This window comes from Eumetopias jubatus, unplaced genomic scaffold (genome assembly GCF_037043125.1).
Source record: "Eumetopias jubatus isolate StellerSeaLion01/CBP00866 unplaced genomic scaffold, mEumJub1_p1.0 scaffold_17, whole genome shotgun sequence".
Classification (NCBI taxonomy): Eukaryota; Metazoa; Chordata; class Mammalia; order Carnivora; family Otariidae; genus Eumetopias; species Eumetopias jubatus.
In genome coordinates this window covers 79,009,335-79,035,257 of record NW_028274823.1, presented here as the reverse complement: position 1 = coordinate 79,035,257, position 25,923 = coordinate 79,009,335, and positions in this window count along the sequence as shown.

The window sequence follows — 25,923 nt, the reverse complement described above, 5'->3', positions numbered from 1 at the left end:
CAATATCATAAAAGTCATCTATGAAAAACACACAGTGAATATCATACTAAATGGGAAAAAAACTGAGAGCTTTTCCCCTAAGGTCAGGAACACAGCAGGGGTGTCCCCTATCACCGCTGCTGTTCAACATAGTACTAGAAGTCCTAGCCTCAGCAATCAGACAACAAAAAGAAATAAAAGACATCTGAATCGGCAAAGAAGAAGTGAAACTCTCACTTTTTGCAGATGATATGATACTTTATGTGGAAAACCCAAAAGACTCCACTCCAAAACTGCTAGAATTCATACAGGAATTCAGTAAAGTGCCCGGGTATAAAATCAATGCACAGAGATCCATTGCATTTTTATACACCAACAATGAGACAGAAGAAAGAGAAATTAAGGAGTCGATTCCATTCACAATTGCACTCAAAACCATAAGATACCTAGGAATAAATCTAACCAAAGAGGCAAAGTATCTGTACTCAGAAGACTATAGAATACTCATGAAAGAAATTGAGGCAGCCACAAAGAAATGGAAAAACGTTCCATGCTCATGGATTGGAAGAACAAATATTGTGAAAATGCCTATGCTACCTAGAGCAAACTACACAGTTAAAGCAATCCCTATCAAAATACCATCCACTTTTTTCAAAGAAGTGGAACAAATAATCCTAAAATGTGTATGGAACCAGAAAAGACCCCAAATAACCAGAAGAATGTTGAAAAAGAAAAGCAAAGCTGGTGGCATCACAATTCCGGACTTCAACCTCTATTACAAAGCTGTCATCATCAAGGCAGTATGGTACTGGCACAAAAACAGACACATAGATCAATGGAAGAGAATGGAGAACCCAGAACAGAACAGAACAGAGAGCCCAGAAATGGACCCTCAACTCTGTGGTCAACTAATCTTCAACAAAGCAAGAAAGAATGTCCAATGGAAAAAAGACAGTCTCTTCAACAAATGGTGTTGGGAAAATTGGACAGCCACACGCAGAAGAATGAAACTGGACCATTTTCTTAGACCACACACAAAAATAGACTCAAAATGGATGAAAGACCTAAATGTGAGACAGGAATTGAGGAGAATACAGGCAGCAACCTCTTCGACCTCAGCCAGAGCAAATTCTTCCTAGACACATCTCCAAAGACAAGGGAAGAAAGGGCAAAAAGGAACTATTGGGACTTCATCAAGATAAAAAACTTTTGCAGAACAATGGAAACAGTCCACAAAACCAAAAGCCAACCAACAGAATGGGAGAAGATATTTGCAAATGACATATCAGATAAAGGGCTAGTATCCAAAATCTATAAAGAACTTATCAAACCCAATACCCAAAGAACAAATAATCCAATCAAGAAATGGGCAGAAGACAAGAGCAGACATTTCTGCAAAGATGACAACCAAATGGCCAAAAGACACATGAAAAAGTGCTCAACATCACTCGGCCTCAGGGAAATCCAAATCAAAACCTCAATGAGATACCACCTCACACCAGTCAGAATGGCTAAAATAAGTCAGGAAATGACAGATGTTGGTGAGAATGTGGAGAAAGGGGAACCCTCCTGCACTGTTGGTGGGAATGAAACCTGGTGCAGCCACTCTGGAAAAACAGTATGGAGGTTCCTCAAAAAGTTGAAAATAGAGCTACCCTATGACCCAGCAATTGCACTGCTGGGTATTTACCCCAAAGATAGAAATGTAGTGATCCAAAGGGGCACGTGCACCCCAATGTTTATAACAGCAATGTCCACAATAGGCAAACTATGGAAGGAGCCTCGATGTCCATCAACAGATGAATGGATAAAGGAGATGTGGGATATATACACAATGGAATATCATGCAGCCATCATAAAAATGAAATCTTGCCCTTTGCAACGATGTGGATGGAACTAGAGGTATTATGCTAAGCGAAATAAGTCAATCAGAGAAAGACAAGTATCACATGATCTCACTGATACGAGGAATTTGAGAAACAAGACAGAGGATCATAAGGGAAGGGAGGGAAAAATGAAACAAGATGAAACCAGAGAGGGAGACAAACCAGAAGAGACTCTTAATCTCAGGAAACAAACTGAGGGTTACTGGAGTGGAGGGGGGTGGGAGGGATGGGGCGGCTGGGTGATGGACATTACAGAGGGTAGGTACTATGGTCAGTGCTGTGAGTTTTGTAAGACTGATGACTCACAGACCTGTACCCCGAAACAAATAATATATATTATGTTAATAAAAAAATTAAAAAAAGAAAAAAGCTAATGATGTACTGTAAGGTGACTAACATAACATAATAAAAAAAAAATTGTGACCCTTCCATGGATTTCATTGAGATTCCCTCCATTAGACAAAAACCACACCCCAAATGTCTTCTGGATAAGCTTTCTTCTACTTTGGGCTCCTGTAGAGGCTGAGGAACAATGCTCTAAATGTCCTAAATGCCCTCTAAGGTTTGATTGATGGGTTCTGTTATGCATATCGTTAATCTCTCTAAATGACTTTATTTTTTTTACTTAATACTCTGATATATTTTGAAGTTTTAACAAAGGTTTGTCCAGTTACACAGTCAACTTTTTCTCTAATCAGGCCTTACCTCTAGAATACATTTTTCTGAGAGTGCCTGGAAGTCATTTTTTTAAAGATTTTATTTGTTTATTTGACACAGAGAGACATAGCAAGAGCAGGAACACAAGCAGGGGGAGTGGGAGAGGGAGAAGCAGGCTTCCCGCGGAGCACGGAGCCCGATGTGGGACTCGATCCCAGGACCCTGGGATCATGACCTGAGCCAAAGGCAGACGCTTAACGACTGAGCCACCCAGGCGCCCTGGAAGTCATTTCTTATTGTTAGCAGCCTTTGCCATCTGAAGAGGCTGAGGACTTCACAAATCATCAGTTCTGGTTCCTTTTTTGTTTGACGATTCATTTTCAGTTTGTCTCCTCTTGCATTTTACTATAAATAGCACAAAGGAACCAGGTGGCGTATACAATACTTTGCTCAGACATTTCCTTAACTAGATAATCAAGTTTATCATGTAACTATTGTTTTCCACATAACTGAGATAAAAATTTTGCCAAGCTTTCTACCACTACATAATAAGTATTCCCCTTCTTCCAGTTTCCAGGAATACATCCCTCATTTCTTTTGAGTCCTCATCAGCAGTGTTCTCACTGTTCAAATTTCTCCTAACAGCCTGGTTAAGGGAATGTAGGCTTTCTCTATTATGCTTCTCCAGATCCTTTTAGCCTTCAACTACTGTCTGGTTGCAAAGCCACTTCCACACTTTGTGGAAGCATCCCACTTCTAGGTATCAAAATATATATTGGTTATCGATTGCTGGGTAACAAATTATCACATAATAAGCAGCTTAAAGCAATGCATATTCAGTATCTTAGTTTCTCTTGGTCATCTGCTCAGACATGGCCTAGCTGGGTCCTCTGCTTCTGGGCTTTTCAAAGGCATTAATAAAGGTGTCATACAAGTCTGGGGTCTCTTCTGAACCCTCAACTTGGGAAGATTCCACATACAAGCTCTCTTTCTGGGCCATTGCATTGAGGTCTTCAGTTCCTAGCTGACTGTCGGCCCAAGGCTGTCCTCAGTTCCTTCCCATGGGGATATCTCCAACATGGCTACTCAGTATAGCAAAGCATGCAAACCAAGGAAACAATCTACTAGCAAGATGGAGGTTACAATCATATATAACCTAAATTTTAGTGATATCCCATCACTTTTGTCATATTCTGTTTGTTAGAAACAAGTCACCGTTTCCACCAAACTCAAGGTGTGAGGATTACATAAGCATGTGAATATTGGAGGCAAAAATCTTTGGGGACATCTTAGAGTTGGCCCACCAAAATTTTCTCCATCATTTTCTTCCCACCAAATATACAATTTGACAACCATTTTCATATAAATATATATAGACACCTCTTTCTTAAAATGGCCTCTTAATATTTTTATCTACAGATAAGTCTTTCCATGTATAATATCCTTGATTGGTATTATTTTATAAAAGAAAACTCAATGTGAAATGAAAGCCATGAAATCTATTATGAATAGGCTTCATAACTCTATCATATGCAAGTGAACATATTTTACTGAATTTATTCTACTCCACAGAACTGTTTTTCAGAAATCCTTATGGTCTTCTCCAGACTAAAATCCACATAGCAATAAAAGCGACATGCCCTTTGTCACTTGTCATTTATTATATCTTTGACTCAACCTAGTGGAGAGAATTAAATTATTAGCAGTGTTCTCAGCTTAATTTGTAGCTTTCTAGAGGTTTAATCCTATGACCACAATGAAGTCAAACCAGAAAACGGTAATAACTGTATTAATCTAACAGAACTATTAGGTATTGTGAATCTAAATGCAGAGCTGGTGTCATTTAGTAATAAAAAGAACATGTAGAAATTTCTATGGGTCAAATATTTGAATCAAAACTCTTTGAAACTATGACAAGGGGAGAGAGGAAACATTGCACTTTGAATGCTTGGTTGATTCATTGCATGTAGAAACCTGTTTCTGAATCACTGTGTTTTTTTGCTCATCTGATTTCTTGGCTCCAAACCTTTGTTTGTCCACATGTTTCATATACCTTCCTGTTAAATGAAGTAGAGAAAGATGACACTTAAAACAGTTTATTTCAAGACTCTTCCTGGATCTGGAAAAATTATATTTGTCTTTAGAGACAGGAAATCTACTAAATTCCCAATATCACATATCACCTTCCAATAATCACTCTTCAATAATAGAAAACAATATCTGGTAAACAGAAATGTTGAAGCAAATCTTTAATGTGTAAAAATGTCACCTTTGAAAACAAACGTTCATTGGTTGTAGTGTGACTCTTTAGTCCCATGAATTTCCAAGAAAATCTACCTGGAGATATAGATAGATAGATAGATAGATGATATTATATAGATATAATAAAATTTCACAGGAAGTTACCCTACATTTTCCTTAATTTGCTCAATTGGTTTGCCTCAACTTGAGGGTTTTCTTCTCCAAGGAACACTGAAGTAAGAATGGAAGACACAGAAATTAACGCCCAGTCTGAGGACAGACTAATTACCACACTGGTATTTCTGCAGAAGATGGGTGTGTGGCTGGATGTTTAGGTTTCTCCTATTTAATTAGCACGTGGGTGCTTCAAAACTCTATTATATTCACATCTGTTCGTAATCCAATGGTGGAACATTCACTCCAGAAAAGCTATCATGTATGTTGTTGTTTCTAATCAGTTTTATTAATTGTTTCCTAATTTTCAATAAAATAATTGCATTACTTTTCATGTAATGCTATTTTTTCCTTGCTCTTTCTCTCTCTCTCCTTTTTCTTCCCCATTTTTGGATGATTTTTGGCCAGTGATAGGATACAAATCAGCTTGCCTTCATTTGGCTATTTTTGTGCTTATCAGTGTTTTTTAATTTTCCAGAAATGAGCTTTAATGTTTAAAGGTAAGGGCTGCCACTGTTGTAAACAGGATTGTAAACAACTAAAAAACAGAAAACATTTATGCTAGCAGTTCTTATATGCTAGTACTGGTCCAAGCACTTCAGATATATTAATACACCTAATCCTTACAATAACTATGTAAAGTAGGTGCTATGGTATAATGCCGATTTTATAGGTGAGGAGATTGGATCACAGCATTTTGTTTATTACATTATTGGTGTGGTTTACATGCAAGTGGTAATGTATTTTACAAGTGTTATGAACCTGGAATATATTCAATCCTAATTTTAGGTAATTGCTTAAATTTTACTCTAGAAGATGGTTTGTTGAGCAAACTTTTTCTCTAAAGATTCAAACAGTAAATATTTCAAGTTTAACTGACCACCAGATCTGTAACAACTAATGAACTTTGTCACTGAAAATATATATAAATGAATAGATGCACCTATATTTCAATTAAACTTTATTTATAAAATAGAAAGGGGGCCAGATTTGGTCCATGGACCATAATTTACCAATTTCTGATCCAGAATATTTTTAAAAATCCGTTATGTATTCGTGTATTCTTTTTTTTAGATTATTTATTTATTTATTTATTTATTTATTTATTTATTTATTTGCCAAAGAGAGAGAGAGAGAGCACAAGCAGGGAGAGGGGCAGGCAGAGGAAGAAACAGACTCCCCTCTGAGCAAGGAGCCCGATGTGGGACTCGATCCCAGGACTCTAGGATCATTACCTGAGCCGAAGGCAGATGCTTAACTGACTGAGCAGAAGGCAGATGCTTAACTGACGCCTTAATACCCGGGCGTCCCTGTATTCGTGTATTCTTAAGTTAAAAAAAAAAATTACCGAGCTTCTACTTCATATGATGCATAGATTCATTTTCCTTAGAGAATATTTCAGGAAACTCTGTGAGGGAGTGCCTTGCCTTAAACATGAAAGATTTTCCTCAGTTTTTAGGTTTAATGTATATGCTAAATGCATACCTACATCTAGAAAGTAAATGTGGTAAAAATGCATTTTCCATCAATTCCAAGATGCACAATTTTTATACTTGAATCCCCATGAAATCAGAATATGTCTTGCAATTTATAATGTCTTATATTGAAGAAATAGAGAATTAGCTCCAAAAACAAACCTGTGGTTGAATATGTTGCTTTTATTACACATTTCAGGGAGGGAGAAGGCACATAGAGTAAAATGGTGTTGAAAATGACTTACAGGATTTGGGTTTGTATCATCAGATATGGGGAACGGTTTATATATGTGGATATTTGCTCTCGATTGGATGTTGTCATGAAGTGTGTGTAATTTTACGACTGGGTATCTTAATAAATCTCAGCCAGAAGATGGGAGGTGTAGACCAAGACAAAGTTGTAGTTGGTAAAGAGGCAGTAGTCGTTCATAGTATCCAGGATAGAGGCATATTCAGTCATTCTTGTAGCTTGGACAGTGTTCACAATTATAGAGTGGTCATCCTTTTTGTCTCAATTCATCGGGGTCACAGAGTGGCCTTGTCTGATGTTGATGTTCCATGAAAGTGTGGCCGCCGTGGCCTCTCTGTGCATGGCAGGCCAGCCCCTGTACATCATAGGCTGCTCTCCTCCATCTCAATATAATGTTACATTGATCCACTTATCATGTTTCTAAACACTTTTAGTAGATATCAAAGAGCTTTCCAGATAGTCTTTATTCTTAGAATTTAAGATCATTCGAAGTTTAGTAAGTCCGGACTTTAGTGCCTAACACATTTTCCTGAATATAGTAGATCCATTGTTAAATGAATTAATTCCACTTGTAAGGTATATTTTTCCCATGACTGAATCCCAAATACAATGTATAGGCACGCTTGACTCATGAGCTTCTGTTATTTCATTGAAACACTGGAAAGTTTTCCAATTTGTTTTCCTACTCTTACCTAAGGTAATACTGCTTTCAGAACAAAATGATTTACCATTAGGCCAAAAGACCTCTGGAACATGAATTTACCTCAGAGAAATATGTAAACTATTTACCCTAAATGACAAAATAAAAAGCTAAACATGATTGCAATAACCTGCGTTTCAATACTTGTGACGGGAGAGTTATTGTGTGATTTAGTGTGACTCCTAATGCTTTCCAAGTCTTTGTCCCAGAAATTATAAGCTTCATGTAATAACGGCTGAAAAGCTCTATTGCTAAGGCTTGGATAAACAGGGGAAGAAACAAAGTTGGAAGAAACATAGCAAACAAAGCATATTGGATATTGTACAATGGGAACATTCTACACAGATAATTGGGATGTTGGAGTCATTTAAATTCCTTGACTTAAATTTTATGGTTAAGTGCATCATTCTTTTCCAGCAATTCTTCAAATGTCATCTTTTTCACAGCAACATCATTCTCATAAATAAAATGAAACTTGTTTCTGAAAGTGTCATTTTTTAACACCAAGAGCAGAGTGTTGTAAAATTGTGTGTGTGTGTATGTGTGTGTGTGTGTGTATGTGTGTGTGTGTTTACATAAGTGGGGACTCATGGAATCATTTAAGCAAAAAGTTTTCTGAAAAAATTTCTAGAAAGTGCTATGTATTAGAATGGAGTTTAGTTAGAATGGAGCTTCGTTTTGACTTACAGGATCATTAAAATACTCCTGTTAAACTATCACTCAGAGGCTAAGGAGTAGAAAAAGCTACTACTGATTTAATAAGGTCTTTGAAACTTTGTAGTTTTATAGTAAGGGTTGTCCACTTGTGGACAAAAATGTGTATTACTGCTATTTTAATGTTATCAAACTTAAAGTTGATGATATAGTGAAAGCAAGGTGGGTAGATATAGGCTATGGTTCAGGTCCCAGCTTCGGTTATGGGTGATTATTTCACACATAATGGGCAGATTACCTGGCATCATCAATTTCCAGCATAATCCTTTCCAGTTTTGTGAGGTATATGCTTCAAACTGATGCTGGAATAAAATAATTTAATATCTATCGATAAATTAGAGCAGGGTCTAGCACATAGTAAGTCCTCAATAAATATCAGCTGTTATTTTTACAGCAAAGCCCCATAAAAGCCATTTGCAGACTTACTTAATCAGTAAAACAATCTTCTGAAGTCAGTATCTTTAACATTTTATAGAGAAGCAAATTTGTTTCCCAACGTAAATGCCATTCTCTTGGTCATATAGTTAGCATGGAATAGAGTCAGAAGTCAAATTATTATACTCTGAATCATAATTAGTTTACTATAATATGCCTACAAAGAACTCAATGTTAAAAAGAAGACAGTGGCTGTGGCCAAAAAGTAACCTTGGCCTGGCATTCAGAATACCTGTGTTCACTCTCTGTTCCTCTGTCAAATAGCCTATGACTATGGCCGCTGATCCTCTGTGGGCCTCGGGATGTGATTTAGGCTAGATAAGGTCATATCTGAGGCACAATTTTAGCTCTAGGATTATGTCACATCTTTGATATTTTTTCTTATTACCACCGATATTTTTGTAAGGTTTGACAAGAGAGTAGGTGGAGTGGGGGGGGTACATCCAAGTTAATTTTCCAAGATAAATTTGGCTTCCTGTTAGTCTATTTCTTATTCTTTATTTGCTTCACTCTTGCTTTGTTTTCTTGTCTCTTTTTTTTTTTATGTGTGTCAGCATAAAACCATATTTTTTCTCTTCAGCATTTTTTGTGAGGAAAAATAAAATTCATGTCTTTGGTATAGAACTAGAGCTTTCTAAAAAACTGCACCAACTACAGTCATAGTCTAATAGAGAATATAACATATTTCGACCAGCTGTATAACCCAGTGGTTCAGAAGCGATATAATGTTGTACATCTTTAAACTGTTGAAAATATTTTACTGACGGTTTTGCAGTCCATGAAGCTTATGCTGGGGAAATATAGAAAGAAAATATGGAAAGTGCTCGCATTTCTATTATTACTTGGAAAAGACTTAGATTGTCTAGCATATAGGAAGCAATGAATAAAAATTGGTTATTACTATTGCTAATGCTAATAAAACATAATTAGGCCTAAGAAGTGAAACAGTTTAAGCTGTCAGTTACCCAGTAGGATAAATAAAAATTTTAGTAGAGTTTGAAGGTTGTTATTTGTAGTATCTAACAGACAGGCACTGGGATCCTAGAAAGAGGGGAGAAATTCCAAAACCAGTTGCTGGGGGCACTGAAAACACACTTCACTGATTTTATAGTTCCCTAAGGATAGTGTTTGGGTAAGGAAACACACAATTAGGTAAAGATGTGAAAGCAGCTTTTACGTTGGCAAACAAGTGTTTAAACTCTGAGCTCCTAAGTTAGGTGACCCACTTTGGAAATACTAATAAATATTTACATAAATGCCACTCTTAATGTCCTTCACATACATTAGACAGCCCTAAAATTATACTGTAGATGGAATAACCAGAAGAATCCAAATACAAAAGGCACTAATATTACTGGGAGTGCTGGATGTTATTGTAAGACAAATGAGCAATGATTACAAGAAAATTGTGTGGATAATGAGAAAATAAACTGTGATTTGGAGGGAATATCAACATGCATTCAAATAACCTCAATTCTATACCTACTCTGAATAAACACTGTTTTATATTGGGCTTTATGGTCTTAAAGGCAAAAGGCAAAATATTAAATCAATTTTTTAGGAAATAAGATTTTTAGAAAAAGTCAAATAGCAGGTCCTTCTGCCACTAATACATTTGAATAGCAGTTCTTTGTTGTTAAGATATCAGAGAGTAGAAAAGCCAACTGCCTCCGAAAGAAGCAAATATGTATGTTTTCTGAAGCTTCCAAAGATTGCCTCCAAAGGTCTGTCTGTATATGTGAATAAATCATCCAAAATGCTTTCACTATCATCAAAACCTTTCCCTTTTCTAAGTATTTCAATGAAAGACTTATTTTTCTCTGAAAACATATTTCACTTTTAAATCATGACACATTCAGATTTTTCTTTCTAAGACAAAATTATATTCTATTTGTAACAATTATGATATTAAAATATAGGTGTCCTTACAGATAATAATGGTAGTTTTATTAATATATTTTCTGAATATCCTCTTTCAAGAACATAATTTGATGTACTGTATTAAGAAACTCATCAGTTGCCTATTATTTTTAAAGAAATATTGATTTTTTCAGGTCAAGTATGAAGAATATTTACATATTCAACATTTTGCACCAAATAATTTGGGACAGTAGTAAATGCACTTGGTACAATGTAAAATATTAAAATAACTTTTCTGTTCTGTTTTCTGTGTTCCATTACCCATTTTTCACTGTATGAAAGTAAGCATATTAAATAAGTTGCTCTGGAATCTTAATGTCACTTGAAGATTGAATGGCAGCCAAGCATTTTCTTAGGAAGCTTTCAGAAGACTGAAGTACTTAGAAATTGAGGATTTTAAGAGTGCTATATTTCAAACCTATCATTTTCAACATTTTATTTTAATTTTAAACATATTTTAGTTTTGAGAGGAGAAAGAGGAAGAATTGTGAGGAAAAACAACAACAACAACAACAACAAAATAATTTGGATTAGTTATTTCCATTAACTAAACGGTCAGTTCAATGAGTCAGTGTAAGTTTCTAATAATAGCCTATATTTTAACTCATTTGTTGGTTGTAGACTAATTTGAAATTGCAGCATTCTGGGAAAATTACACCCTAAGTACAATAATGCAATTTTCTTTTTCCCAGAAGTTGACTCTGTGTGTGTGTGTGTGTGTGTGTGTGTGTGTGTGTGTGCATACATGCATGTGCATTGGGAATATGAAGGGGAGAAATCTGACTTACTAATTAAATCCATAAAAATATGATGGAGGATCTTTACTCGTGCCATCATAGTGGACCAAGTGTAGGAGAGAATTTAGTGTTTGAAGAGGAAATTTGCCTATCCAAGTAAGCGTAGCACAAACAACTATACCTTGATATGCTAGCTACCCGGGGATACCCAGAGAACTTATATATTGTATCTTCTTAGGCATCTGTTCATTCATTCATTTGTGTTCATTTATTTTACATGTATTTATTATCTACAATTTGCCAGGAACTAATGTGGTGCTGGGAATACAGTAGGAATAAAACAGACATGGTTCTTATCTTCATGGAATTATCAATCTGATTGGGATTGAGGTGTTGGATGTGTGATGGGTAGGAAATAATCAAATACAAAAATATATTCTCCTCCAGGAAAACCTACAGAAAATGTGTGACAAGCATAATATGGCCAGAGGATGTCCAGAAAATCTTTCCTAAGACAATGACATTTGAGTGAAGACTGGAAAGATGAGTACGAGTTAATTAGCTCAACAGACAAAGGCATTCTGGGAGGAAAGAATGGCATTTCAAGAAATTCTGGGGAAGGAGGGAGCATGGTTCTTTTAAGGAACTGAAATTTGGGCAATTTGATGGAACGAAGAGAAGAAGACTTGCACACCATGATGCCACAGGGCTTGACAGTGACGAGATTTGGTCCTTAATTCTAAGGGAAGTTATTTATTAAATGGAGGGGTGGCATGATTAGATCTATAATGTATAAAACATCCCTGGGATTTCAGGGTGGAAAATGGACTAGAACATCCCAAGAGTAGATGTGCAAGACTATTAGCAGGGAACTACCATAACCAAGGAAAAACTGGTAGTAGATCAGACTAGAGATGGGGAAACAGGTCAGTTTTATAAGATAATTTGGGGACAACATATCAGGTACTGGTATGGGTTGAGATAGTAAAATTTGAAGGATAGCAGTTTACTGCAAGGGGGTATTTGTATTACACTGAGTTTGAAGGGCATTTAAATTGTCCAAATGGGAATTCAAAACAGTAGTTGGATGTGCATAATTGGAAATGGTGAGTGTATCTTGGGCTAGAGGCTTACATTTAGTAGTCAACATCTTATATAAATGACGTCTGAAACTGTGTAAGTGTAAGAGTTAGCCCAAAACATGTAGAAATTGGAAAGAAAAGAAAATTATAGTAGCAGTTTGAGGAACAGAAAGAAGAATGCCTAATAGAGATTAGAAAGAAGAGGCAGAAAAGGAAAAAAAATGAACAGAACACAAAGAGTAGTAAATCTTTTAATTGGAATGATATGGAAAGCTACTGAGACAAAGATGGAAAGTGTTCATTATGAGGAACATGGAGGGTCATGGAGTTATTGGAGTCTTTGACAAGAACAATTTTAGTGGCTTGGCAGGCACGGAAGGAAGGTTACCTTGGGTCTGCGCAGGAGTAAGTGCAATGTGAGAAATGGAGACCAAGCAAAGATAGTGCTGTAGTGGGAAACAGGAGTGGGAAGTAAGAAAAGTCCCCCTGCCCCCCGTGTGCCCCACCCACAATGGGTAATAATTGAGCATGTTGAAAGGCTGATGGGGAAGGAGCCAGTTGAGAAGGAAATGTTGAATATAGTAAATATAAAAATAGAGAAAATATAAGAAGTGTTGAATATAGAAAAAGAGTAGGAATCACTGGGATCACCTTAATCCAATCAGGTTCTTAACTCAAAATTGGGTGCAATTTCAGCATGGATTTTTCTACCTTTGCTTCTACACCCCATATTGTAGGGTGTAGATTTCCAGGGATATAATACATTCGTTTTTTGTTTTATAGGACCCTTGCTATTTAGTGTGACTTCATTTTCATCTCTTAATCATCTTGAGGCTACGGATAATTTCGCTCTGGCTTTTTGGTGGCTTTATGTTTAGTTTTTAGCATCTTGCTCTTTCCTGATTAAAAATTCACTGGGGCAGGGTGTTAGGGGGAGAGCCCCTGAGTTTGGCATTACTTCCCTTCACTTTCCTTCTCAAGATTTTGGCTCATTGAATCGTGAATGACTGGCCAGCAGCAAACTCCAATTTTTGCCTCCCTTCCCCTTAAGAGATTGTCAAATCTTGCCTTGGTCTGCTGCATCTTTGCTTCAGTCCTAGGAGTGGTTTATCAGCCTCTGGCTCTATGCTACATATCAGCAAATATCCTGAGCAGAAATGTTCACATTTCTGGGGTTCCCTTTTCTTCAAGATCTTGGTCTCTCAAAAGGCTAGTTTCTTTAGCAACTCTGCAATGTATTCAAGCAAATGGCATATTTTATCCAACTCCTCTGATTGTTTCTGGTAGAACATGGCTTTGCTGTAAGCGAATGTATTATATCCCAAAGTGGCATAGTTGTGCTTCATCTGACTTTAAATACAATGAGTAGGTAATTCAATAAAAATCTCAAAAGTTATGCTTAAGGTGCTCTTTTATCTTTCACAGGTATATTATGATAATGGTGATTCATTCACGGTTCTGATTTCGCATAGAAACTTTTAAAATTGCTAGCATTCAATGCCCACCATAGAAGCAAAGTTCTTTTAATTGAAACACCCTTTTCCTCTCAGGGGCAATGCATGGTTTTGTAAAGACTGATAAGCAAGAACTAACGTTTTGGGTTCAATTCATGATTTTTCAGGCCATGGATTTAAGGATGTTCTCTGAAGAGGGAAAGCATGTATCCCTCATTTCAATGATTTCAGGTGCAGAGAGGTGGCAGTTAGAACTTTTAGGGCTAGCAATGCTCTCTTTAATCTTTATTGTTTTTGACAAAGAAGCTTTTATTTTGCCAAATTTTTAGAATGAAATAATGGAACAGATTTTTTTTTTACATGCTGTAGTTTATAAGAATTTACTGTTCTAGGGGCACCTGAGTGGCTCAGTTGGTTGAGCATCTGCCTTTGGCTCAGGTCATGATCTCAGGGTCTTGGGATCGAGCCCCACATTGGGCTCCCCACTCAGTGGGGAGTCTACTTCTCCCTGTGCCCTTCCCTCCTGCTCATGCTCTCTCTCTCTCAAATAAATAAATAAATTCTTAAAAAAAAATTACTGTTCCAGAGCAATATGGGTGGTAATTGAACAGCATCATTCCTGTATGAAGTTGGATTGAAATTATACTTCACCTGATGAGAGGGAAGAACTCAAAATACGGCATGTTGTCAAATCATGGGCCTATTAAAATTCTCCTCCTTTCATTGCTCTTTGTCTTACTAGTGACTGAACTCAGCCCCTCCCTGGTGCACTATGGATCTGAACTACATACTGATTCAGGCCTTGTCTCCTAAAATTCTGTATTTCCCTTCCAAGTTTCCACTAGAAATCAAGAGCAAATTTATTTTGACACCAGGAGATAGCTAAGCATTTGTGTCTCTACAGTATTCTCAGAACATATTTTTAGGATACCAGACAGAAGATCATTTTTTTTTCTTCACCTGCTTAAATAACCTGAACAGATCTTTCTTTAGAAAGTGAGATTGGTTAAATTTCTCACAAAGTTTGAATAATTCGGCCCCAACTTCTTGCTGTGTACAGTTTTAGTGTTTAAGGAAGCTGAATCAAGTATAGAAGTGATAATATGTTTCTTTTGAATATTGAAATGATGATTAGATTCTTTGGAACCTACAATTTTGGGGGCTTGTAAAGATGTGTCTTTGTAAGTTGGTGCCAAGAGTTAGGCATGCTATAATGTCAATCAGAAGGACTTTATTTTATTTTTTTCCTTTAAATTTTTTTATTGTTATGTTAATCACCATACATTACATCATTAGTTTTTGATATAGTGTTCCATGATTCATTGTTTGTGCATAACACCCAGTGCTCCACGCAGAACGTGCCCTCAATCAGAAGGACTTTGGAGTATGAAGATTTTGATATTTACTAGCCAGATTCTTGGGCAGGTTTCTCTATAAAAATGGAAGAATATAATAATAATGATATCGTCCTTAAAGAGATTTCCTACAATGCAAATAAAAAAATGTAAAAGCTCTTTATGACCACAGAATACTAAATACATGTTAGATTTGACCATAATTACTAATCAGTAATAAGAAAAATATCAAAGATACCAACTTCCAATTAAAAAGTAAATAGGTTCTGGGGATGTAAGGTACAGCATGGTGACTATATAGTTAATATACATTAACTGGATTATGTTTTATAACTGTATTGTATATTTGAAAGTCGCTAAGAGGGTAGATTTTAAAAGTTCTTATCACAATAAAAAGATTGCAAATAAAAAATTACAAATCTGTAATTATGTGTGGGAATGGATGTTATTGTGGTGATCATTTCACAATTTATACATATACTGAATCATTACATTGTACACCTAAACTAATATGTTATATACCAATCAGATTTCATTAAAATTGTTTCAAATCAATAAAGAGATCAGCTTAAATCTGTACTTAAAGAGCATGGTAAATTCCAGACTACAATCTAATACTGCTTTGAGTAAAGAATGAAATTTAAAGGGGAAAATATTATCTAAAAAAGAAGTATTTCCTTAAGATCTTAGTGGTATAAAATTCATTGTGGATCTTGTTCTTATCATCATGACTTTTAAATACAAAATTAGATTTGTCATGGTGTGTAAGTACTTCTAATATTTTAATTTGCTTATGATCAGGGGTCCCTGGCTGGCTCAGTTGTAGAGGGTGTGATTCTTGATCTTGGGGTTGTGAGTTCAAGCCCCATGTTGGGTATAGAAATTATTCCTAAAAAATAAAATCTTTAAAATAAAAAAAATAATTTGCAGATGATCAGTCATCCAGGTAATTTAACATTCATAAAAACTTTTGGATTCCAAATAATTGTGAATCTTATAGTGAGGGCAACATGGATAATCTGAAGAAAGATATTAGTGTTGTGCAGTGTCTTCATTTTGGTTAAATTCCCATTCCAGTATGAGTTAACATTTGTAGAGCAACTATTCTGCATAAAGGTCTGGCTTAGGCTTGGTTCAGAGTTTCTTTCTTGGTCTCCACTTTCCAGACCAATCATGTTATAAACTACTTAATAAGTATTGTGGTGCATCACATTTTTTTCCAAAACATTGAATGGGGTATTGTATAAAATATAGTGTAAGGAAAGTATGCTTTTAAGGATACACAAAAGACAAGAAAAAGAAACTAAGAAATCAGATGCTCCTGGGGAAACCAAATAATAGAATAGCGTATCTAACCAGAAGCACAAAGGTATGTTCTGCAGGTGTTTCCATCCTTATAGAATGAAAAGGTTTCTATTCATTTTAAGATAAAAGCGAGGCTATTTTAAGAATAAGAATAGAGCAGTTGACTCTCCCCTGTTAGTAAAGCACTGACTTAAGGATAATTCACTTCCTTGAAAAACCTTCTGAGTCATGCTTCCCTGGCCTCCCTGGTCACTCAGATGTGAATCCCAGCCTGATGGCCCTTCACAATGAGGTGTGATAGGAGGGCCATGCCCCCCCAGCAGGCAGAGACCAAGGGCAGTGTCCTTTGCCTTCCTTTAGACACTTGTTTTGTGAAAATCTAGTTGAGAGGTTTTGGGGTTTTTTTTCCCACTCTTCTCTTCTCCATGTCCTGTTCTAGAGGTGGGCAGGAGGCAGGAGTAGGTGAGAGCAGTCAGGGGAAAGCTGGAGAATAGGTGTTAATGTTTGTGCACTCACACACATGATCGCTATTGTACAGATTACCAGGCATTAACACAGAGATGGCAAATGGAAGAACCTTCCCTTAGCTGCCAACTCAACCAAAATACAACAGCGACTCTGTGCATGTTGGGTATTGGCCTGTGATTGCCTTTCAATTTTTATAGGTTTTCCTTTCATCTCATGTGCTTTTGAATTCCTTGGCTCAAAAATTTCCCAATCTCTTTTGACTGTCTTTGGGATAACCCATCCAATGGGTTATCCCAGTATTTACTATTATCTTTAGGATAACACATCCAGTTGAGTTCTCTGGAGGCCCAATGTGACAGATGTAGTCCCGTGCTTTAAAGTTCTCTTTCAAATTCTTTTGTTGTTGGCTTCCCTGCTTCTGTACTCTGTGGGCTTAGACTCTGGCACAGAGTCCAGCCTGGTTCTGAGCATCAGTATGAAAGATTGAATTTGTCTAAGGAAGTTACTAATCCTATTGTGTCAGTTAACATTATTGAATACTTACAAAACTGCCAAACACCTGGGAAGAGACCCTCAATATTTTGTCACAAAAGAATACCAGAACTTAAAAAAGTAATAATACAATAAAAGGTACACAGTGCACATATTGATATGAACCCAATTAAAAGGGTATTTCTTATATCCCTACAAACTAAAAAGTGTTTAAGAGAAAAAGACAGACTGAAATGCATAGTCCTTGTTGTTATGTAAATACAGTATAATACAGACACAAATAAATAGCTATAAAACTAAGAAAGTACCAATATTTCCCTAATATCATATAATTCCCAGTCATATTCAGTTTTCTCAAATTGTTTTTTTAAAATGGTTAAAGGTTTTTTTGTTTTGTTTTTAAATGCAGACTAAAGTCAAAGCCATGCATTGCAGTGATCTGTTTTAATCTATAATATCACCCCCTTCGTGTGCGTGCACGCATGTGACATTGGCTTGGGCAATATTCTACCTTCTGGATAGGTCTAAAGCATTTCCTTTTCATATATTTAACTTGCTTTCCTAGACCCTGTATTTTATGTAAATTTAAAATTAAGTCTACAGAATGAATAAGATTCACCCCATAGATAATTTTACGTACTTTTTATTGTATCATTTCAAATGGTATATAATGCATAATGTAGTTTTTTTCATTATCAGTTATTTTAAGCTTGATTTCCAGGTTAACAGAAAGTTGGCAAGATGTTTTCAAGATGTCCAAACCTAGCAAGTAAACTGGGATAATACTCAACTCCTGTGCCAAATGTCCAGGTACTGATACAGTTGTAGTGTCCAGTGATTTTATGCAGTTACCAATTATACCATTACAGTTGCAAAATTGTGGTTTTCTATTACTCAGTATTTTTTGTTGGCTGCTAATTTTTGAAGAAGTCCTTTCCAATATCAATTGGGGATATTTGGTAAACTTGAAACACAATTTTTGCTGACAAGGCACCACAAATGCCTATTTTTTCCCCTATAATTACCAATTCTCCAAATGAGTCGTTAGGTTCCTAGTTCATTTGATGCAACAGTTTTAAACTAGGACCAAAAGGAAGAACAAGAAGTAGAAAAGAATTTTTCAGACAGAAGGAAGAGTATTTCAGCGTCTAGACTTAAAAAGGATATAGTTCATAAAAGTAAACAGCAGAATGAAGTAAGGACTGGATGAGGAAAGTAAAATCATGCCAGAAGAGATGAAGTCCTAATTGTGGCTTTACCGCCAATGGTAGGGATTTGGTCTCCATTTCTATGTAATTATGAAGTCATTCAAAGATTTTAAGCAGCAGAGCAAGATGTGCAGATATGTACATTTTTACATAGCTCCACTTTTTTTTCTTTCTCTATCTCTATTTTTTAGATTGTGGCATATCATACATAGAATAAAGTACACAAATCCTAAGTGCACAGCTTGATGGATTTTCTCGTCTAAATACATTCATGTAACCACCACCCAGACGTAGATATAAAACATTTCCAGCACCCCAGGAGATTCCTTCATGTTCCTTCCCAGTCAGTGGTCCGATGACAGCCAGCCTCGAGATGTTTTCCAGTGAACCCTGCCTCTGGTGTCTTTATCCTTGTCTAGTCCTCTTGCACAAAAAGGTTTTATTATTATTATTATTTTATTGCAGATAAAATGGTGCACTGTCTTTGAGACTAGGTCCATAAAAGACATTAGGTCTTCTTTCTTGTTTTTCCTGGATTATGCATTCTGGGGAAGCCAGCTGCCAGATCACATGGAAATCCAAACAGTTCTCTAGAGAGGTCCACATGGTAAGGACCTGAGGTCACCAAAGTGATAGCCACCTGAGTGAACCTTCTTGGAAACACATCCCCTAGCCCTAGTCAAGCCTTCAGATGACTACAGCCTCGCTTGATAGCATGGCTGCAACCTCATGAGAGACCCCAAGTTAAAACCACCCGCTAAAGTGCTCCACAATTTATGACCCATATAACCATGTGAGATAAGTGTTCATTGTTGTTTTAAGCTATGAAGTTCTGAGATAATATTTTATACAGCAATAGGTAACTAATATGATTTCCCAGAGCTTATTACCCAGATTGACCATCTGCCCTGGTCTGCCCAGACGTGAGAGTTTCTTTGGATGTGAGACCTTTAGTACAAAAATTAGGAACAATCTTGGAAGATCTGGAAGAGTTGGTGGATTCTAATCACGAGTTCCATCTCCCCAGATCAGATTTTTCTGTTAACTTTATTAATGGAATCATGCAGAATGTACTCCCCCCCGGCTCTACTGAGGAATAATTGACAATAGTAATTGTATATATTTAAGATGTACAACATGATGATTTTTATACATATACATTGTGGAATAATTACGAAGATCAAGAGAATTAACATACCCATCACCTCACAGAGTTAACTTTTTGTGTGTTTGTGGTGAGAACACTTGAGATGTACTCTCAAGTATGTAGAACCATATTATTAACTAGGTCACCATGCTCAGAACTTATTGTTCTCAAAACTGTAAGTTTGTACCCTTGTAGCTCCCCATTGCCCTTTGCCCCAGCCCCTGGCAACCACCATTCTTTTCTCTGTTTCTATTAAATTGGCCTTGCAAAGGACAGGTTTTCCTTCTTTTTTGTGACCAAATAATAATGTATATTAAATATCTACAGATATATATCACATTTTCTTTATTCATTCATCCACTGAAGGACATTTAGGTTGTTTCCATATCTTGGTTATTGTGAACAATGCTGCAGTGAACAGGGGAGTGCAGATATGATTTGAAATGATTTCACTTCCATTGGATATCTACCCAGAAATGGGATTCCTGGATCATATGGTAGTTCTACTGTTAACTTTTCGAGGAAGCTCCATACTATTTTCCATAGTGTCTGCACCAATTTACATTCCCACCAACAGTTTACGAGAATTTTCTTTTTTCCACATTCTCACCAACACTTGTTATCTCTTGTGTTTTTGATGACAGCCATTCTGACAAGTGTGAGGTGATAACTCATTGTGATTTTGATCTGCACTTTCCTGATGATTAATGATGTGAAGCACATTTTCATGTACTCACATGTGCTGATTGCATTATTAGGATGCCCTAGTATGTGATGAGTCTTTTTTCTCTTGCTGCTTTCAAAATCCTATTTTCTTTGATTTTGAGAGTTTGATTATAACACGTCTTGGTGAAGATCTTTTAAGGGTTGAATATGCTTGGGGATCTTTGAACTTCAGGTACCTGGATAGCCATATCTCTCCCTAGATTTGGAAGTTTTCAACCATTATTTCTTTAAATAAGTTTCCTGTCCCTTTTTCTCTCTTCCTTCTAAGACTCCATAATGCAAATATTGTTTTGTTAATGAATCCCATAATTTGCATAAGCTTTCTTCACTTTTTTATTCTTTTTTCTTCTCTTTCCTTCACCTGGATAATATGAAGAGATCTGCCTTCAGGTTTGCAGATTATTTCTTCTGTTTGACTGAGCCCAGTGTTGAAGCTCTCTATTGCATTTTTCATTTCATTCATTGTATTCTCCAGATCCAGAATTTTTATTTGCTTCTTATTTATAATTTCTATCCGTGTTGTACTTCTCATTTTTTTATGCTTTGTTTTCCTGAGTTCATTGACTTGTCTGTCTGTGTTCTGTTGAATCTCATGACCTTCCTTAAAATGATTTTTTGAATTCGTTTTCAGGTAACTCATTGGTCTTCATTTCTTTGGGGTCAGTTACTGGAAATTTATTATTTCATTAGGTGGTGTCATGTTGCTTTTTTGTGTGTGTTTCTGATGGCTTTGTGTTGATGTCTACACATTTGAGGAAGCAGTCATCTCTTCCAGCCTTTTTATACTGGCTTTTGTGGGGAAAGATTTTACCTTAAGGGCGGCTGTAAGGATATTGGCTAGGTGGGGTGCACCATCTCTGGTTCCTAGAAGGGCATAGTGATGGTACTCTCCATGGAACTCCATCACCTGAGGGCAACATCAGTGAAAACTCTGGGGGTCTTCTGTGGCCAAGACTGCAGAGGTCCTGTGTGTGGCACTGGTGAACAGAGCTATTAGGGTCCTTGGAGGCAAAGGTGGCTGGGGTCTTCTTGTTCTCTCTTTTTGCCTGTGGGAAGAAGTTGTAGCCAAGGAGATCCCCTTTGGCACCAGTTTTGGTATGTTGGCACTTAGAGCAGCAGTTGAGCTATGGTTCTGGGATCAGGTGCATCAGGAACTATTGTAGCACTTGGGTCTTGGGCATGGGTACACTTGCTGTGGTGGTGCTGGTATTTGAGGTATGGGTGGTATAGCTCTCCCATGGAACCATGATTTGAGTCTCTGGGGTTTGCCACAGTGATTCAGGTTCTGGGAGTTTTGAGGGAGAGCAGTGGTATGGACCCAAGGTTGACAAGGTGCAGCAGTGGCTTGGGCCCAGAGACAGGTGCAGTAGCAGCATGCCTAGGGGATGGTGGGTGAAAGTCCTAGCTGTGGGCCTAGAGCAAAATCACAGAACAGCAGTAGCTCAGGTGTGGTTATGGCAGATCTAAACCCCAACTTAGGACACAGAGAGTGAGTTGCAGAGCAGGGGTCGTTCTAGTCCTGTAGATCATGAGGTTCTATGTCATCCTGATCCCAGAGAGCGGGGCACAGCAATTAATGGGGTCCTAGAGGTCAATCTCACCTCAGTGATATCTCCAGCCCTAGGAAAGAGACACAGTGGCAGGGACTCCAGGCAACTCCATCAGCTGGGTTCAATATTTGTAAAGACTGCGGGGGTCCTCAGCAGCAAAGTTTACAAAAGTCTGTGGTGGTGAGACTTGTTAGGGTTTCTCCTACTCTCCCTTTCCTTTTGGAGTGAAGTACCTTTGAGGGGATGTCTCCCGGTCCCAAGCTTCTCTGGACCAGGGGATAGGGTGTTGTGGGTAAAATGCTTCCTATAATTTTCTGTGCAACCATCCTTGTATTTTCATTTCCACAAGTTTTTGCTGCTTCTTCACTGGAGTCCAGAGATTTCCTAGAGCTATTTTCCTCATTTTGCAGTTGTTTACTTATTGTCTTTGTTGAGAAGACAAGCTTTGGGACCTCCTAAGCCCCCATCTTGTTGATATCACACTTATGTAACATTTACATTTGTTCTGAAGCTTTTTGCTCAATGTAATGTTTTTTGAGATAGATCCATGTTCTTGGGTATGAATGATTTGTTCCTTTTTATTGCCAAATGTATTTCATTGTATGGATATATGACATTTAAAAAATTCATTCCACCATCAGTGGACATTTGTTTTAATTTTTCCAATTTGGGGATATTATGAACAAAACTGCTATTATCTATAAAGCATGAAAACGTGTCCTTTCATGAAGTTATGCACTCATTGCCCTTAAGAATACATATAGAAGTAGAATTGATGGGTCATAAGGAAGAAGTATGTTCAGCTTTTAATAGATTCTGCCAAATAAATTTTCAAAGTTATTCTGTCAGATCATGGTTCTACCAGCAATATATTACCAGTCTAGTTGCTTCACATTCTCACCACCACTGGTTTCATTTTGGTTTAAGTCATTTGTGTGGATGTGTAGTGGTATGTTATAGTTTTAATTTGCATTTTAATGGTGAGTATTGATGTTTCATAGTCTGGCCATTTAGATATCTCCTTTATGATATATATGTTCAAATCTTTTGCCCCTTTTACTTTCCATTTTGATCTATATCTTATGGATTTGGAGAATTTTTAGGACTCCTTTATAGAGTTAGGATATGAGTCATTTGTTTCATCTATGTATTGAATTATCATTTCCCAGTGAGAGATTTGCATTTCCAATCTCTTAATGCTGCCTGGTATTTAGTGGAAGTTATTAATTTGATAAAATCCAATTATCTTTTGGTTTTATGTCTGATGTTTTTGTGCCCTGTTTAAGATACTTTTGCCCACTCCAAGGTTATGAAGAAAGTATCTTATGTTTTGTTCTAAGAGCTTTGTAATTTAACATGTTAAACTTAACAATATGACCCATTTCAAATTAACTTTTGTATAAGGCATAAAGGAAGGTCAAAGTTCATGTTTCTCTACAATATCCACTGGTTCAATGTCACTTTTTGAAAGACAATTCTATGCCCTAAGGGTTGTCGTTGTATGTTATCCTAATCAGATAACCATATAGAAGTGGGTTTTTATGCATTGAATAGATCTTGGGACAGAAAATAGGCATTAGTGGAAAAATGGTGATTCTTCAATAAAATCTGGAGTTTAGTTAATAATAATGCACCAATGTTGGCTTCTTAGTTTTGACAAATGTATCACAGTAACGTAAGGTGTTAGCATTAAAGGAAACTGCGTGTAGGTATATGGAAACTTTCTGTATTATCTTTGCAAATTCTTTTTATATTTGAAATCACTCCAAAATAAATGGTTGATTTTTCAGCAGTGGGGTCTGCTTATTTGCTTTATTTTTCCTCCTTTGCATTGATAGTGTAGTACTTTAATTATTGAAACTCTATAGTAATCCTTGATATCTCTGATGGCTTTAACAATTGAACGTGGTGGAAATGAACTTTGCCAGTTCTGTGATTAAGCCTTAAGAAAGGCTGTCAGATTCTTCTTTTCACTTTTAGGAGTCATGAGTCTCAAATAATTAGTCCCAGCTGGAGAGACCATATGGAACTATGACATGGAGAGATGGCATGGGCAGGAAGGGAAGAGAGACTCAATACCAGAATCTCTGCTTAGCTCAGCCTTCAAGACATCTCCATATGTAGGCAGACTTGGAATTCCAGATTACTGAGGCTACTGCTGATATCATCTGGAACAGAATTCTCTAGCCGAGCCTAGTCAACCTATAGAATTATAATAGCCACTTTTTAAGCCACTGAATTTTAGGGTGGTTTATTATCCCACAATAAATAACCGAGATAAAAACCCTAATGAAGACCTAGGCTAGCAGTAGGGTAGTTGATCATTGAAATTAAGAAAGAAGATATTAGTGACTGGAGAAAGGAGACATGTAGATGTGTGGAATAAAAGGAAACCAAATAGGGGTGCCTATTGGTTCAGTCGGTTAAGCATCTGACTCTTGATCTCAGCTCAGGTCTTGATATCAGGGTCCTGAGGAAGGAAGGAAGGAAGGAAGGAAAAAAAGAAGGAAGGAAGGAAGGAAGGAAGAAAGAAAGGGAGAGAAAGAGGGAGGAAGAAAAGGAAAGAAATCAAAGAACCCACTATAGTGCTCTGAGGGATACATTGCCTGCCTCTTTTAGGAAGGTAACAGGAAGAAAAAAGAATAATTAGTAAAAAAAAAAAAAAAAGAATAATTAGTAAACACTTCTACTCTTCGACCTGGGGGGATCCAGGTTTTCCCCTCCTTAAACAATAAAATAAATATGACAAAACATAATAAAACTTGTTGCCACATATGGAACAATAAGCAATGTAGGACTGATTCTTGGGAGAAGGGAAACAAACATGGCAAACCTTGGGATTGCTCCAGATTTCTGCTCAGAGACAATTTCTGAATCATCATGCAGGGATAAGGAGCTAAGACAGAGCCAATGCTTTGCTGAGTTGAGGGGGGTAGTGATCAAAGTTCAGGAAAACTGCTGCAGGCAGAATTTGCTGGGCAGAGCACTGAAAAGAGGGCACCCTGAGGAGAAAGCTCCAGAAATCACAATAGGGGTCCCACTGACTCTTTAGCTGAATACCTCATATATGGGTAAAGCCTCATAAAGGAAAGGGGATGACAGAACTCATAAATATGAACAATTCCCAGTCTTCAGCAGAGATGGGAAAAGTTTGAAGTCCAGCTGGTGTGGAGACCACTTTGAACAATTTTCAAAGAGCAATCGGTAGAACCCCAAGAAGGGTCAATCCTGATTATTAAGGCTAATTTATTCCTGAATAAAGGCTGCCGTAGATCTGCTCTAGAAAAGCTTAAAAATAAGCCTCCAAAAGATCAACCTGATTTGCAAGTGACTTAATTACCTACAAAAGTAAACTTCAAAACTCTGTAAGAAAGAAAACAAAATCTAAACTCCCAAAACTCTTTAAAGGAAGAAAACAAAACCCAACACCCAAAAATGTAATGATCAAAATATCATACATACAATAAAAAAATATTAAGCACATTTGGATACAGGTTTAGTCAATAAAAACTGCCAGAAATAATAGAGATGATAAAATTAGCAGACTAGGGTGCTAAAGAATATGTTTTAAGTATGCTCAATATGTTTAAAGATATTCTGGGAGCAGAGTGAGGGGCGAAAAGAACACATGGAAAAAAGAACTGAAAAGAACTTCTAGAGATGAAAAATATAATATCTAAAAATGCAAGATTCAGTTGGTAGACTTGTAAGTAGATTAGTCATTGCAGAAGGAAATATCAGTGAACTAAAATACACAGTAAAATAAACTATCCAAAATGAAGACAAAACAAAACAGAACCTTATTATTGACCTCGGGGCATATATAAAATAGTCTAGCATAACTGACCAAAGTGTAATTATAAGCTTTTGGGAATTTCAGCTCAAAGCAGGACAATTCTGATGGACTATTTCAGCTCCATAACTGTCTGTGGGGTCAGGGGAACTTATCAAGTCTATTATATCACAAC